This window comes from Pelophylax lessonae (genome assembly GCF_965119305.1).
Source record: "Pelophylax lessonae genome assembly, chromosome: 13".
NCBI lineage: Eukaryota > Metazoa > Chordata > Amphibia > Anura > Ranidae > Pelophylax > Pelophylax lessonae.
In genome coordinates, this window is record NC_138780.1 from 96,965,738 (window position 1) to 96,983,156 (window position 17,419).

Here is a 17,419-nt window from a genome sequence, read left to right on the forward strand (position 1 = left end):
CCTTACCATACATGGCTCTAATCTTGGCTTGCTCCTGATGAATCAGCTGGGATTCAAACCATTCATGGCTAGCAATATTTATACATTAACAAACCCAGTTTTGCTACCAATGCATGGCACATGAATCTTGTCTAAACCCAAAAAGCCTTAGTGTTTAAGATTTGGTTGTATGCTTTATTAGGAAGCTTGGGGTGCTGGTCCCTTAACAATCAGTTCTTCATGGTTTTTGTTTTGCATTTTTTTTGGTGTGGAAAATGACAGATTACATTATCTTCCTTAACCCAGGGCATGTCAAAATCAGATGAAACAGTGAGTCAAACTGAGAGGACTAAATCTTCAAGGAGGCCGCATTATGCCTACCAAGGGCCACATTTATTAAATTCCATAAAAAGATTTTACCACTTGGGAACTTACCTTTACAGTAAAGATTGCACTTTACAATATTTAATACTGGAAAAACGAGCCAAAAACCTTTCCTGAAGTATTAAGCTGCACAATAATGTAAGGAAGTGAAACTTTTCTGAAAACCAAACTGAAGAACAACTGGGGTGCATTCATTTTTTTATCTTAACTCCTTCTCCCTGACAGTACGAAGATATGTGGTCTCACTGGACTGGGTTTTTTTCGTGGGGCAGCCTATCTACATATTTGCCTTTGTGCGGGGAGCGTGCCACACTGCGTGCTCCCAGCACAGAGTCCGGGGTCTCAGCGGGAGCCCCCCGGGTCCCATGCTAACAATCACTTCACCTGATCGCTGTGATAGCCTCTGATTGGCTATCACAATGATCAGTCACTGTGAACCCGGCCCGTGTGTTTTTCTCTCTGTGAATGGAGAGGGGAGATGCATTGTATCTCTCTCTCCTTGCAAAGAAAGAAAACAAATGTGTGATAAAAAAAAAAAAAAAATAATAAATACATATAAAATAGCTAGATCAAAGCAATCAATCTCCACCACTGGCTTACCTCCTCCAAAACTCAGGGTTTCTTCCTTTTCACTTGATGCGGAGAAGGCGTTTCACAGGTTGGCCTGGGACTACCTATCAGCGGTGCTACTACACTTGGGTTTCCCTCAGAGGTTAATAACCTTCATAATGTCCCTTTACGACTCACCTACTGCAAAAGTAAGAGTTAATGGCCACCTGTCAAACGCCTTTCCCATCAAAAACGGCACTAGACAGGGATGCCCTCTCTCTCCAATCCTTTTCATTCTGACACTGGAGCCATTGCTCAGATGTCTCAACACTAACCAAAACATCAAGGGCCTTGAAGTCGCCAATCATACAAACTCGCTGCATTTGCTGACGACATCCTTTTATTTCTCAAAGATCCCCTTATCTCCATACCAAATTTACTTAAGGACTTTCAACTCTTCAACCAAATTTCCAACCTCAAAATCAACTTCAACAAATCTCAAGCCTTGAATATAACCCTCCCAGAACCATTGATCAGATTATGCAAAGTTAACTTCCCATTCAAATGGGAACCAAATGCAATCAAATACTTGGGTATCCTACTCCCATTGAATCTGGCAGACCTATTCAAAGCAAATTACACACCCATACAGAAATCTATAGCGGAAGATTTAAAAAGATGGGACAACATTTTCTTATCTTGGTTCGGAAGGGCGGCGCTCATAAAAATGAACATCCTTCCTAGAATTTTATGCGTCCTGCAAGCTGCACCTATCGCTATTCCTCCACCCTTCTTTAAACAAGTCAAAACCCTCTTTACCAATTTCCTATGGAATCAGAAAAGACCAAGAATAAATTATGATCAATTAACCAAACCCAAACACAAAGGGGGGATCAGCCTTCCAGACATTCAACATTACCACTGGGCATGCCTTTTTAACCAGAATTGTGGATTGGAACATTCATGCCCAATCCAAAGATTGGGTCGCTCTGGAATCCACCTTTAGCCCACTAAATTTAGGCTCCACCCCGTGGATCCTTTCCAAACATATACCCCTCACCCTGAAAAACCACCCCCTTATAGGCCCCACTCTAAAATGCTTCTCCACGGCGTCCTCCAAATTCAAACTGTCCTCCAACCCAAGCCCTCTCACCCCAGTGAGTAACAACCCTGCCTTCCCGCATGATCAAGAGCTGAGCCCTGTCTTGCAGCACTGGCCCCTCCCACAACTACAATCTCTCCATCTCCTGGAAAACAACTCTTGGATAGATCTCCCAAAGCTAGCTAGCCAGATGACAAACAACACCTTCCCCTCTCCACTCTTTGAACGAATAAGAAATTGGTTGAAACGTACTGACCTTAATAAGCAAATATCTCGCCCCTTAACCCGTCTGGAATCCCTATGTACTCAACCCTCTCCCCAGAGACATATTATCGCAACTATCCACAACTTGTTTTTTGAAAAGTCACCCTCTAACTCCCTAAAGGCATGTGGCTCATGGCTCATGGGAACGTGAACTAAACTTGCAGTTTACGGACAAAGAATGGGGAAAAAATGTTCACCATTGCACATAAAGGCTCCATTAATGTGACCACACAAGAAAACAATTTTAAAATCATTTCCAGGTGGTACAGAACCCCGAACATACTACATCATTATAACTCCAATATACCGGACACTTGTTGGAGATGCTTCCGAGATCGAGGCTCAATGTTCCACATTTGGTGGGACTGCGCCCTCATTCAACCTTTCTGGACCCGGGTACACCAGATCACGAAATTAGTTTCATCTTTAGACTTTGACTTCACCCCCGGCCCAAATGCTCCTCCATCACTCTAACCTCTCTCTGAAGTCTTATCGCAAAACACTTCTTTTACACCTACTAAACGCAGCTAAACTCTGTATCCCTTTCCACTGGAGATCCAAGAATGCTCCATCAATAGCAGAGTGGTTCAAGAGAATCAATAAGATTGCTGACTTGGAAGAGCTGATACATTCGGCCAACGACACCCCGACCAAATTCTATGAAACATGGGCAAGCTGGTTACACATTCGCTCGTCCACACAGTACGCTGACCTAATGGATGAGGTCTCCCCTCATCAAGACTAAAAGCTTGATACGTCTACTCATCCACTCGTACCTTCGGTCATACCCTGAATTTTAAGATCTCAAAATTTCCTGTCAAGTTGGGATCCTCCCTCCCTAAACAAGGGCAGCTATGGGAGTTTCCCAACAATCCTACTCAATATCTTTTTCACGATTACCTGACATTACGCACCCACTATACTTTTCTTGATTTTCTTTCTCCTCCACCCCCACCCCCTATCCCACATCATACCTTTCGCTCGCTCCTACCTCCCGCTACCCCTAGACGATAAGCAACTGGAATTTACCTCTCTGTTACGCCAATTATTGAGGGACCAGATTTAGTTCTTACTCCAAATGTGCTTGACTCAAGTTTGAGACTATTGTTCCTCTTCATTTACAATATTATCACTCCCTTCTGATAATTGTGATTCCTTGTTTATGTGATAAATTGTACTAACCCAAGAAAATATGTCATATATATCTTGCTCATTGTCACTATTTGAAGTTCATTTGTATGTTTACCTCTTTTTTCTCAATAAAAATCTTTTATGGAAAAAAAAAATAGCTAGATCAAGGTGTGATCCAGGTCTGTGCCAGGGTTAGAGTTTGGATCAAGTAAGGGTCGAAGGTCAGGGTCAGCATATTTTGGGCAGGATTTTTTTTTTTTTTTAAAAAAAAGCATTTTATAAGTTAGTATCAGTATAAAAAACATAAAAACAAAATGTGCACTATTGTTTTGGGCTATGCTGCGGGTGCATACACCTACTAACATACATATATGTGGTAGTTCTGCAATCATCCGGAGCAGGGGAATATTATTTAGGTTGTTCTTTGGTGGATGGTTATGGTAGTTACAAGAAATATACAGCTAATTAAAGAAAAATGTTGGTTTTGGAAATTTATCAAACGACTAATTGTGTGTGTGTGTGTGTATGTGTGTGTATGTATGTATGTATATATATATATATAATATATATATATATATATATATAGTATGACCTTCTGATAGTGCTGGCTCCCTATATATATACTTTCTCTATTCCTGGCTGGGGATTACTGTATAATGCCATTTTGGACAGAGGACTGGACACCTCTAACCCATTGAGGTTGCCCTACTCAGACCTCCTGTCATGGGTTTCTACTGCTCAATTTACTGCATTATAGAGGTGGAAGAATCCAGAAGTGTGGATTTACTCTTGCATATCCCATACCCATAAAACAGCCTCCTGGCTTGATTTAATTGGTCTTTGCCAATAATGCCTGTTTACCACTGGTACAGGGAATCTTCTTATTTGGCATGCAGTCTCTCGGATCATGACCCCCTACTACTAACGTTCTCGATGGTGGCCAGGATTGGAGGAAGTGCATGGCGATTATCGCCAGGTTGGTTACAATCGGAGCAGGCGATACAAAAAATACAAACCCCTATGTCAGACATTTGGGTTGATAATCCTTCCTCTGCTGAAGATATTGTGGTCTGGGAAGCGTTTAAGGCTGTGATGAGGGGACAGTACATATCTGCCATTAAAGCAGTTCACACAGAGTACAATGCAACTGGTGATACCCTACAGGCTGAGGATAGCAGATGTGAGGGAGAATATGCAGTGGCCCCTGGTAACTTGACCTTTCAAGGTAGCCAAGCATCAACGTGCTGTACATGACACCACCCTGGCACATACAATCCTGCAATACAAAGCAGAATCCCTATTTGAGAAGAAAGATAAAAATGGCGATGCTTGTGGCTGATACACGGGCATTGGTTAGTGTTCCTTGTGTCCATTCTGGGTCAGGGGACTTGATCACTGATCCCGAGGTCATTATGACTAGGTTTGTACAGTACTATATGTCAAGTATATGCCCCTATTCCAGATTATGAGTAGACAGAGCTAGCGACTCTTCTATCCACCAGTTCCTTGCCCTCGCTAGACAACCATGACAGGGCCTGGCTAGATGTTGACATTACCCTACCCAAAATTGAGGCCGCTATTCATTCTTTACCTGCACACAAGTCACCAGGTCCAGACAGTTTTCCAGTGGAGTGATATAGGCAGTACTTGGATATGCTTGCCCCTCAACTGCAAACCTTGTATTCTTATTGTTTTGAACATGAGGTCTTGCCCCCTTCGCTGTTGGAGGCTACCTACTGCTCATCCTGTAGACCGTTGGCACGTTCTGATCTCAAAATACTTACAAAGGTTTTGGTCACTAGGTTAGCCATGATTCTCCTTGCCCTGGTAGATATTGACCAAACTGGCTTTATGCCAGGGAAATCTACAGATACCAATCTCCGTAGTTTATTCACACATCTTCAGATTTCCCATAAACAGCCTGGGACCAGGGTAGTGGTGTCCCTAAATGGCCAAAGCCTTTGATTCGGTTGATTGGGGGTATATGAGAATGGTGCTAGAGCGTATGGGTTTTGGGCCTCATTATCGTTAACGGGTCTCTTTACTGTACCCTTTACCCTTTACAGAAGGCTTTGAAAATGGGGTCCTCCATCTCCAGTTTTTTTGATATTGGCAGGGGTACACGCCAGGGGTGCCCGCTTTCCCCCTTTTACTTTTCACTGATGAAGTGGGCGAATTGGAAGTTGGATCCATTAGAGAATGCCTAGCGCTTTATGCAGATGACTTATTGTTGTTTTTGAAAGACCCAGGTCCATCCCGCCATGCTGTTTTCGGTATTTTGGACAACTTTGTGGGTTTTTCGGGCCTGCGCTTGATTTGGAATAAATCTACCATACTCCCATTGGACCCTGGCAATGAGGCAGATGAGACAATGCAGTTGCATTGAGTCTCCCAATTCACGTATCTCGGGATCCGTGTATCGGCAAGAGTTGCTGACTATCACACCCGTTATTGGACTTAAAGAAAGACTGAGGCCTGAAAGAACCTTGCATTGTTGGTGCTGGCATCAATCTTCTCAAAATGAATATACTTCCTGCATTTCTACTTTTTTCGCAATTCCTTTGTTTGGGTCCTGCGCTTGTTTTTTCTTAAATTACATGGCCTTTTCAGCTTACTCATATGGGGGTCTGCTTCTACTAGAATTAGCCTTAGGGCCCTGCAGGAACCTTGGGAGCAAGGGGGTTTAGCACTTCCTGACCTATATAAATACTTTTTGGCGGGACAAGGTGGCTTCTTGGGAATCACGGGGACTCCACCACGGTGTTGGAGGCAGCAGTTTTGGGCTCATATGAAAGCGTGCGCCTTCTATTACATAGAGGTTTGGAGGACCAGTTTCCTCTGACGTCAACTATGCGAGCTACACTTAACCTCCCTGGCGGTGATCCCGAGCGTGACTCGGGGTTGATTTTTTTCTATCAGGAGCAGTAACCCCGAGTCACGCTCGGGGTGGATGTGCAGAGAGCGCAGCGGTGTCTCTTACCTTCTCCTGGCGATCCAGCGATGATCTCTCATTGCTGTGACCGCCAGCCGAGAGTCCCGCCGCTCCTCCGTCGGTGTGATGACTTCCTAGTTCCGTTCCCTGCAGCAGCAATGCTGCATGGGAGCGGAACTAGGGAGGGAAATTAAAAAAAAAAAAAAAAAACGTTGCACAAAACACATAACACATTTTATATTTTTATATATATGTACAGTGGGTACGGAAAGTATTCAGACCAATTTAAATTTTTCACTCTTTGTTATATTGCAGCCATTTGCTAAAATCATTTAGGTTCATTCTTCTTCCTCATGAATGTACACATAGCACCCCATACTGACAGAAAAACACAGAATTGTTGACATTGTTTCAGATTTATTAAAAAAGAAAAACTGAAATATCACATGGTCCTAAGTATTCAGACCCTTTGCTGTGACACTCATATATTTAACTCAGGTGCTTTCCATTTCTTCTGATCATCCTTGAGATGGTTCTACACCTTCATTTGAGTCCAGCTGTGTTTGATTATACTGATTGGACTTGATTAGGAAAGCCACACACCTGTCTATATAAGACCTTCCAGATCACAATGCATGTCAGAGCAAATGAGAATCATGAAGTCAAAGGAACTGCCTGAAGAGCTCAGAGACAGAATTGTGGCAAGGCACAGATCTGGCCAAGGTTACAAAAAGATTTCTGCTGCACTTAAGGTTCCTAAGAGCACAGTGGCCTCCATAATCCTCAAATGGAAGACGTTTGGGACGACCAGAACCCTTCCTAGAGCTGGCCGTCCGGCCAAACTGAGCTATCGGGGGAGAAGAGCCTTGGTGAGAGAGGTAAAGAAGAACCCAAAGATCACTGTGGCTGAGCTCCAGAGATGCAGTCAGGAGATGGGAGAAAGTTGTAGAAAGTCAACCATCACTGCAGCCCTCCACCAGTCGGGGCTTTATGGCAGAGTGGCTGGACGGAAGCCTCTCCTCAGTGTAAGACACATGAAAGCCCGCATGGAGTTTGCTAAAAAACACCTGAAGGACTCCAAGATGGTGAGAAATAAGATTCTCTGGTCTGATGAGACCAAAATAGAACTTTTTGGCCTTAATTCTAAGCGGTATGTGTGGAGAAAACCAGGCACTGCTCATCACCTGTCCAATACAGTCCCAACAGTGAAGCATGGTGGTGGCAGCATCATGCTTTGGGGGTGTTTTTCAGCTGCAGGGACAGGACGACTGGTTGCAATCGAGGGAAAGATTAATGCGGCCAAGTACAGGGATATCCTGGACAAAAACCTTCTCGAGTGCTCTGGACCTCAGACTGGGCCAAAGGTTTACCTTCCAACAAGACAATGACCCTAAGCACACAGCTAAAATAACGAAGGAGTGGCTTCACAACAACTCCGTGACTGTTCTTGAATGGCCCAGCCAGAGCCCTGACTTAAACCCAATTGAGCATCTCTGGAGAGACCTAAAAATGGCTGTCCACCAACATTTACCATCCAACCTGACAGAACTGGACAGGATCTGCAAGGAGGAATGGCAGAGGATCCCCAAATCCAGGTGTGAAAGACTTGTTGCATCTTTCCCAAAAAGACTCCTGGCTGTATTAGATCAAAAGGGGGCTTCTACTAAATACTGAGCAAAGGGTCTGAATACTTAGGACCATGTGATATTTCAGTTTTTCTTTTTTAATAAATCTGCAACAATGTCAACAATTCTGTGTTTTTCTGTCAGTATGGGGTGCTATGTGTACATTCATGAGGAAGAAGAATGAACCTAAATGATTTTAGCAAATGGCTGCAATATAACAAAGAGTGAAAAATTTAAGGGGGTCTGAATACTTTCCGTACCCACTGTATAATATATTCGCCGTACTATGAATCAGGCCCTATGTAACTATATAACTATAACTATATATATATATAATATATATAAAATTATATTATTGATTCAATTATAATTCATGCGTTTTTATATATATATATATATATATACACACACACATATATAATATATAATGCATGAATTATAATCTAATCAATAATATAATTTTATTATATATATTATATATTAAATAATAAAATTATATTATTGATTTGATTATAATTCATGCGTTTGTGTTTCAAATTTATCACATCTGGGATGTCTACTAGACTCTTGTTTTGGTCAGGTTTAAGTCAGTAATTACTAAGAATTGTAGGCCTATAATACATAACGCCAAATTTCCATGAAAAGAATTGTACCGCTTTTGGTATATAATTCCTGACCTAATCATACCGCCAGGGAGGTTAAAGCATGGGACTGTATTCAAGCCCTGCTGAAGTCTATCCTTCTTGCCAGCCTCCCAATTGTGGATGAACCCCCATCTTACTCAATTTCTTACCATTCTAGATCCAAATATATGGGCAACCAAAGGGATGAAGACGTTAGGGGATATCACCAGAAGGGGTGAACTTTGCTCTTTGCAGACCTTTAAGCTGAGATTTAATTTACCTAATCCCTACCTCTTTAGATACATACAGGTGTGCCATGCTATTACCTCCCAATTTGGCTCTGTTAAGGTGGAAATTAAGCCGTCTGGCCTGCAAAACATTTTGCTAGATAAGTCCATGGAAAAAAAACACTCTCCGAGTAATACAAAAAACTTTGACCTGTCCCTCCTTCCTCGGTGGTTAAGTGCAGAGAGAGATGGGTGGAAGAGGTTCCAGATCTGGGAAGGGAGGACTGGGATAATATGTGGAGTTTCCCTTTTATTCATCTGGTCTCGGCAAGGGATCAGCTGATCCATTTTAAATTCCTGCATAGGATATACTATACTCCAGCAAAACTAGCCAGAATCTACCTGGGGGTATCGGCGTAGTGCTAGCGCTGTTCCTTCTCTTCTGCCACCTTTGGTCATGTGTTTTGGCATTGCCCAGTGGTCAAGAATTATTGGACCGCTATTCTTCAGTATATGAGAGGTCACCTCTCTACCTGTGCCCATGACAGTGGCAGTCTGCTTGCTTGGGTTGGTGAAGGGCTTAGCGCTTACTAGGGCTCAACGTACATTGCTAAGTTTATTGTTGAATTATGCCCATAAGGCATTCATTTTATATTTGAAAAAACCCACCATGCCTTCTATCTCCTACTGTAAGGGACTGATCAATAAAACGTTGCCACTCTACAAAGCTGCATAGTTGAGCAGGAGTTGTCCCAAGAAATTTTAAAAAGTTTGACAGACCTGGCTAGATAGCCCCACAACTGTTGCTCAAGACCTCTAGGGACATGACAATTAGGATACGACTTCTTCCTGAGTGGGGTGGTGGTTGTGGGGAGTGAATTGAGCTAGAGTTCTACCACTGATTCATTGCATAATATTATTTCTTGATGTCATTTACACCTCTGGTCCTTAGGCCCTCATTGTTTGGAGTGCTCTCCTCTGGAGGGACAAGTTGTGATTGCTTATGATGTTATAGGGGAACTACACAAATGTCTCTGGTTATGTTTCTTTTATGTGGAAATGCTATTCTTTATTTCTGAGGGACATATAGCATCCGATGATGTGAAAGTACTTCATGGGGTGGTGCCTGGTCGGGGTGTGTGGGGGGGGTATTTTTGTTTTGTATTGAGCCCTGCGTGGTGAAAAACTCAGATTTTATTTATTTTATTTTTTTTTACCACTTTGGGCCAGTTTTCCTAGGATAATAAAAATTAGGGAGATATTCATTACCATTTACCGCCAAATGAAAGCCCAATTTGTCCTGGAGAAAACAAGACATAATCCACTTGGATGCACAAAGTAAACATGATGATACTGTATGTACAGTTTTACTAACACATGTCAAAACTGTAAAATTTTGCTTAGGCATTAACCCTTAGGTGTGAAGAGATTAAACCATTAAAGGCTAAAAAGAAGTGGTTCAAAACTTGCGGCTATGATTTTTACCTGCACTCACTACACTTACCGTCAGGCTGCACAAGGCTAGAACATTTATTTTGGCTTTGCAGTTCTTTTATAATAGGAAAACAGAAATAGAACAGTCCTACTCCGCCCCAATGACCTTAAATTGTTTTGCTGAGTGAGCCAAGAAGAATGACAGAGAAACCATCCAGGGGACCAATTTATAGAAGTTCTTCAACAAGCCAAGACTTGAGAAGCAACGTCCTGAGAGAGTTATTTAAATTCTTATGAAACTTGCAGAGGAAACAAGCTGAAGATTTAATGGGACAGAATAATCTTGCCATTTCAAAACTACAATCTGTAAAACAAAACCAAAACTAACATAAATGCTAAGAAACCCTTTAATAAGAATACATTCCCAAGAGGGTTTCCGAGAACTGCTTTCCATTTCAGAGAAGCCACTATAGACACATCATTATAAATAAATGTCCCTACTTTGCTACTGTGTGCCTGTGCTATGTGTACAGCAACAATGGAGTGGAGGTTGCAATTTTTTTTATTTAAAGAGGAGTTCCGGCCGAAATGTATGTTTCACAATAAAAATACCCCTAAAATATTCATGCCTCGTGCAGTTTAATAAAGTTATGCTGTAATTTATACCCAGTATTGTATTTGTGCAGCATGTTTTTCTTACTTTGAGTGGTTCTTCCACACAGCGGCCATCTCCAGTGTGGGCATCTGAAGCCGCTGTGTCCCTCTTCCTGTATCCTGTGCAAGCTGGCTACCCAGAATGCACCTGGCAATCTTGCGCATGCGCGGCACGGTGCGTTGCGATCAGCGTGATAGCTTGTTTGATAATAACGTGATGCTATGAGCCAGCAATGCCCATTGCCTCCTGGGATTAATGACCCATCTCCCAGGAGCCAATGCAAAACTGGAAATGACATTTGGCGCCGCGAGCTCTGAAGGAGGAAGTTTTCTTAAATAGATGCCTAAATAAGGTTAGTGAACAGAAAAAAATAAATAAATTGCCAATTCATTGTAAGGAGATATAGTAGTGCTTCAATCTGAAGAGTGAAAAATGTGGCTGGAACTCCGCTTTAAGAAGACTGGAGAAAAGGAATGGTGGTTGTCTTGTCCTAGGCAATCATTTATGTCCCAGTTTTATTTTTCTAAGAAATACCAGAAAATTTATAGCTATAATCTGATTGGTTATTGTGAAAAATTGTGACCAATTACTCACTCTCTCCTGTGCCGGAAGCCGCAAGTCATCTTGTTCCAAAAGCATGCTCTATCAAGATGCCAGGAACTAGAAGGAACAACTATGAGAAATTAGGCAATTATACGTTGAACTTTTACATGGAATTTCATATCTTTTGCACAGCAAAGTTATGAAGGAAAACATGAATATGTTTGTTGGCAACAATTGTTATGCACCAGCATGTGCAAGAGTAGATAATCAGTGATGCATTTTCTTTTACTTTATGGGGGATCTCAAACATTTAATACAGCATAATAGTGTCAACCCCCCCCCCCCCCCCAGTGTATGTCAATTTTGAATCATTTCTTGGGTTTATGAAAGACTTTCTATAAAAGAATAGTCCAGATGTCATCACCTGAACCTATATTATATAAAATGTTCAAATATCTTTGCTACCCTCTCACCCCTAAGTTCTTTCCATCTAAAAGATATAAAAGCAACAGATGGCTTTAATTTACAGCTCTCGACATTTCCACAGCGGCGTGGCCTATGTTACGTAGCAGGGTAATGTATAGAACATTTTCATATACAAAAGGATTATAAATTTGGTCTTTTCTGCTGCATCCTTGTGATTATTTCTGCAGTCTCATCCTTATAAATAAATATATTGCCTCTCAGTATGTGTTTGATCAGAGATCTTGCTTTTTCAGCTGATGTTTTTTTTGGGGAATTGAAGTAGAAAATTATCTCCTGATGTTATTCAGGGAATAACTTTGCTCTGATTTATTCACGTACTCTTAGATCTGACCATCTATCTATTTCTAATAATTGCTTGTCGCCCCCTCCCCCTTCCATTCATCATAGTAAATCCCCCATGTTACTTATAATATACAAGAACATATGACAAATGGTAATGGATATACAGTAATTTACTTCCAGGACAGAAGCATATAATTTTCACAACAATTACAGCAGTTATCTCCCACTATCCCACATTATGAGACCTGTGAATGCCATTTCACGAGCACTGGCTATGCTTCTGTTATAGGTATTGGGACCCTACAGAAAGATTGAAGATCTGTTTTCCTATTTTGCTGTTGCCTTATGACATAAGAAAAATATCTCCCCTTCTGTACCGGTTAGTCAACATCAGGCATGGACATATTTGCAAGGATTTACATTTAAATGAAAGTGTCTGGTTAGTAAATGCTCCTGTGGGCTTATAAACCTTATCAGCCCTATTTAAAACCAACACCAAGTTTACCTTTCCCTGTTCTCACCTCAAGTCCAAGATGAGTGCTAAGTCATAAGTGTAGCACCCTCCTAGGTAGGTGCTAGAAGAGAGAATATAGTTTTTGGATCTTTTCTGCTTACCAGAGAGATTGCCAGGTAAATGTATATTGCTCTCTGCCCACCAGTGGAGCAGGATCTGCTAATGAGGTCTGCTCACGGTGTTCAGGTGCAGCTCCGTTTGTCTGAAGTGTTTCACACTGGTCCAATAGGGAGGTATATTGGACTGTGAGAGGAAACCTGATAAATGAGTGCACAGGCATTTAGTACAGCCCTGGTGATTGGCAGAGGAATATGCCTTGGTGCATGCTGGGATACGGTATAAAAGCCAAGGGCACATTGGCTTTGGGTCTTTCAGCTGGAAAGCGGGGTCCCAGAGGGAGGGGGCAGCTGCCCCTCCTTTGTAGAAGCTGCCATGTGGCCTCAGGTGGTTGACCTGAGGGCCAGAGAGTAAGAGAGGAGCTGAACCCAGAGGTCCTGCAGAGCTGACTGGAAGGGAGACACTGGAGAGGATCTGATTCTGCCTACAGTCAGTGGAGGGGTGTCAGTCATGCTAGAGAGTGTTCTGAAGATAAAGTAGTTGCAACAAGTCTGCTGCTAGAGAGAGAAGACTTAATTATTCCATACAAGTGGCAGTATGGTTAAAGCAGTGTGCCTGCTTCCACATATAACCTGGTGTGGCTAAGTGAGAGTTGTCCTTATCAACTGTAAATAGTTCAAATTGGATTATCCCACTATTCCCATCAATGTTCCACAATAAATAAAAAACGAAACCCCTGGACTGTTTGAGTAACGAGCCACTGGGAGTAAGGATGGATGAGTGAACTCTCCCTAAGTGACTGTCTGCAGATAATCAGAGGAGGCCCAAGAAGTCATCACACAGAAAGCCCTACGGGAACAATGCTACATACGTTTCGCAATACACTTACAATGGTAATCTAAAAACAATAAAAGGTATAAAGAAAAATAAAAGCCACTATCATAAGTTTGCCACTTGTACCCATGGTGGCTATTCTACTTTGCAGCAGAGGCATCATAGCAATGCTGAGTTGGAATGCGCAACAGGATGTAAACACTGCTTGACCCCAGACAGGTTACAGCAGTGAGAAGAGCAGAATACTTGCATTCTAAATCCCAAATTAGGTTTTAACACTTCTTTATACTCATTTTAGCCTTGCACCATCTCATGTTATGAATGAAATGTATGTTTACTTGGAAATACCTCCAAATACCTTTTTTCTCTTAGTAGAAATGTGCTTTCTGTTCTCTCACTTGGGTGCTCCTTTCAACAATTGATGAATAATGGCTCCGTCCCTCATTACAAAGGTCCTAAGACTACTTGTAGTAGGTCTTGACTAGGTCATTCTACCCTGTTCACTTAGTAGAATAGTCTTGCTCTGGTGTATATAGGACCCTGCAGTCCTATTTTTAAACACAGGGAGTGCAAGCAAAGCTATGAAAATGGAGATTGCTAGCCTTTAGCTGCCACTGTGCTTTGCTGGGCTTTGTGTTTACCTGCGTCATTAAGGAAAAATGGGCTGTCCAGACCTAGAGCTGTCCTAAAGTAGGTATAAAACCAAAAGATTTTAAACCTTTATACACTCTATGCCCTCATTATAATTATCTGATCCTGATCTCAATCCAACGCTGTACATGAGACCAGAGTCCCTCTCTACTCTCTCCCCTCTCACAGGGTAGACTGATAGCTAGCAGTGGGAGTTATTGCCTCCTGCTGCTGTCAATCAAATCCTTTGGTGAGGGAGTTGGGGCGGGACTGAGCCTCGCTTTCAGCTGTCAACCTTGAAGAGGAGGCTTGCGGCTGCTCTGTTCAAAACCATTGCACAAAGCATGTAAATCTACCATATACCATGTTTATTAATATTTTTTTAATTTTACCCTTTACAATCACTTTAATTTATCCATTACTTTGTAATAATATAGAGGCTTTATTATATATAGAGGCTTTCATAAATTAGAGTTATAACTGAACTATACATATGGACCTTGAAAAGGCCGTGTCACTTCCTTATATATTTGCAAATATTGTGCACTAAAACCTCTGTTTTAATGTATATATGTTAGATAGTGCAATTTGTTTTCATGGGTGGCAAGCTGGTACATGTGCTGGAAAAATGATTCTTTTACTTAGATATTGCTAATACAGTGTCTTTATGTTAGCATATCTGTATATGCGATTTCTGTTAGGATTTAAGTTGCATTAAAACCAAAAATGTAATATATTGCAGGTTACTAATCCTTAGATGTGGTGGCTATATTGGTTTTCTTTTTTTGACTTTTGTTCCTTTTTATTGCCAAATGTTCTTAGCCTATACTTAGTGCTAGGCTATTTTCTCTCTTTATCAAATGTTCTTTAACTCTTATTGTCAAATGTTTTTAAGGCTCTTTATTTCTTGAATGTTTGGGAATGTTACATTCAACCTCTGAAAGGCAATGGAAACAGGCATTTCCCACATATTACAAACATTATTTATGACTTTCATGGGAATGCGGAGACATTCACATAGTGACATTATTCTACATAAACCCCTTAATGATCAACTTTCCTTACCTTACCTACTTCCCTACGAATGGATTTTGCTTCCAGACCGATCAAAATGCATTCAATGAAATTTGAGCAATGAGACAATGGGGTTGATTTACTAAAACTTAAAAGTCCAAAATTGGGTGCAGGTCTGCAGAGAAACCAATCAGCTTCCAGGTTTTTTTTGTCAAAGCTCTAATTAAACAAGCTGAAGTTAAAAGCTGATTGACTACCATGCACAGCTGCACCAAATATTGCACACTCTAGTTTTAGTAAATCAACCCCAGTATGTGTCTTTTTGATAATTCATAGATTACAGTAAACCCCCGCTCCATGGCGGTTCAGTTTTTGCCGTCCCGGTATATTGCGGTTATTTTACTATATAAATCATTAAAAATGAAATATTTTTGTGTTTTCCATAGCTCTTGCTATGTCTCCAGTATCTTTTATGTGTTTAAATTAGTTTCTATTGTTTTAAAAGTGTGTTTTAAAGACCTTTAAAATGCTTTTACACGTACAGTGACAGTAAAAAAAACATGCCTACAATGCATTTTAATAGGGTTTTTCTATTTTGCGGATTTTCACTTTTCGCTGCTGGGTCCGGAACGTAACCCCCGCAATGGAGGGGGGTTTACTGTATATCCTATTTTCTGGTACTGTAAAGAATCGTTTGATCAGATTGCTATGTGTATGGCCACCATTATGGAAGTTAAAGCACACATGTGCATCGGCAAGTAAGAACTACTCTATGGGGATTTGGGGAGCCCGGAGGTGGCCCAACCCTCCTAAAGGTACAGGGGCACAATAGACGCCCAGCCAATAGCACACACTAGATGTCTGTGCTGTTGTGCTATTGGCTGGGTGAATATATTGTGCCCCCAAATACCTTTTAGGAGGGTTGGGCCACCTCTAGGCTCACCTGCCCCCTATCTATCCATTAGCATGCAAGTGCTTCCACTGTGGAGGCTCTCATAAATTTACAAGAGTTAGGACTGCAGGTAATATAGGGTGCCGTGGAGTGGCCCTGCAGCTTACACGTGCGTTTGCAAATGAGTGCTAACTAAACCTCTGTTTTGACGCAAACTGTTAGACAGGTTAATTTGGTTGGTAAGCAAACTGGTTAGCAAATTGAACTGGGAAATTTTTTATTTGTATTTGTTTCAAACCTCTCCGGTCTGCCTGGAGCTTTTGCTGTGCAGAGACCTGTAAAGACTCTTGAATCTGCATCAGAGGAACAGAAGGCACGAAGATGATCCTCCACAGCCGGAATGTCCTGTGGCGAGAACGACTCGGGCAACACAGCTGGTTGGAACCCATAATTGGCCATTAATGGTGACATTCCGGAAGACGAGTTTATGGCAGATTTCCTGGCAAACTCCACCCTGGGTAGCAGATCAACCCAATTGTCCTGATGGTCAAAGATATAGCAGCAGAGAAATTGCTCAAGAGCTTGGTTGGAACGCTCAGTGGCACCATTGGACTGCGAATGGTAAGCTGAGGAGAAGGAAAGTTGAATACCCAACTGGGAGCAAAAGGCGCGCCAGAACCTGGAGATAAACTGGCTCCCACAGTCCAAATCTCCTTAGGCAACCTGTGTAAACAGAAGACCTCCCTGGAAAACACAGAGGCAAGCTCCTGAGCGATAGGCAGCAGCTTAAATGGAACACAGTGGCACATTTTGGAGAACTGGTCGACAACCATGAGGATAACCGTGTAACCTTGAGACCTGGGAAGTTCCACAATAAATTCCATGCCCAGGTGAGACCAGGGATGCTCCCCATTGGGAATGGGATGCAGTAGGCCCAAGGGAAGGTGCAGAGCAAATTTTTTTTTTTTTTCTCAATAAAAGCTTTATTGAATCGCAATAATAAACATGTACAGTATTAACAATGGCAGTATGACATATTGGTACAACTGTACAACACGTACATAAATTACAACATCATATAATGTTGGATCAAAAGTTAGTGCAACAACATTAAACATCTAAGTCAGCTCCTGAGGTATAAAGTGGGCATCTAACCTAGATACCCACCCTCAGATGAGACGGGACCAAAGTCATATGCCTGTCTCAAAGAAGGCCACTAGAGGGCAGGGAAGGAAGCGAAGATAGGAATTAAAGAAGACGAG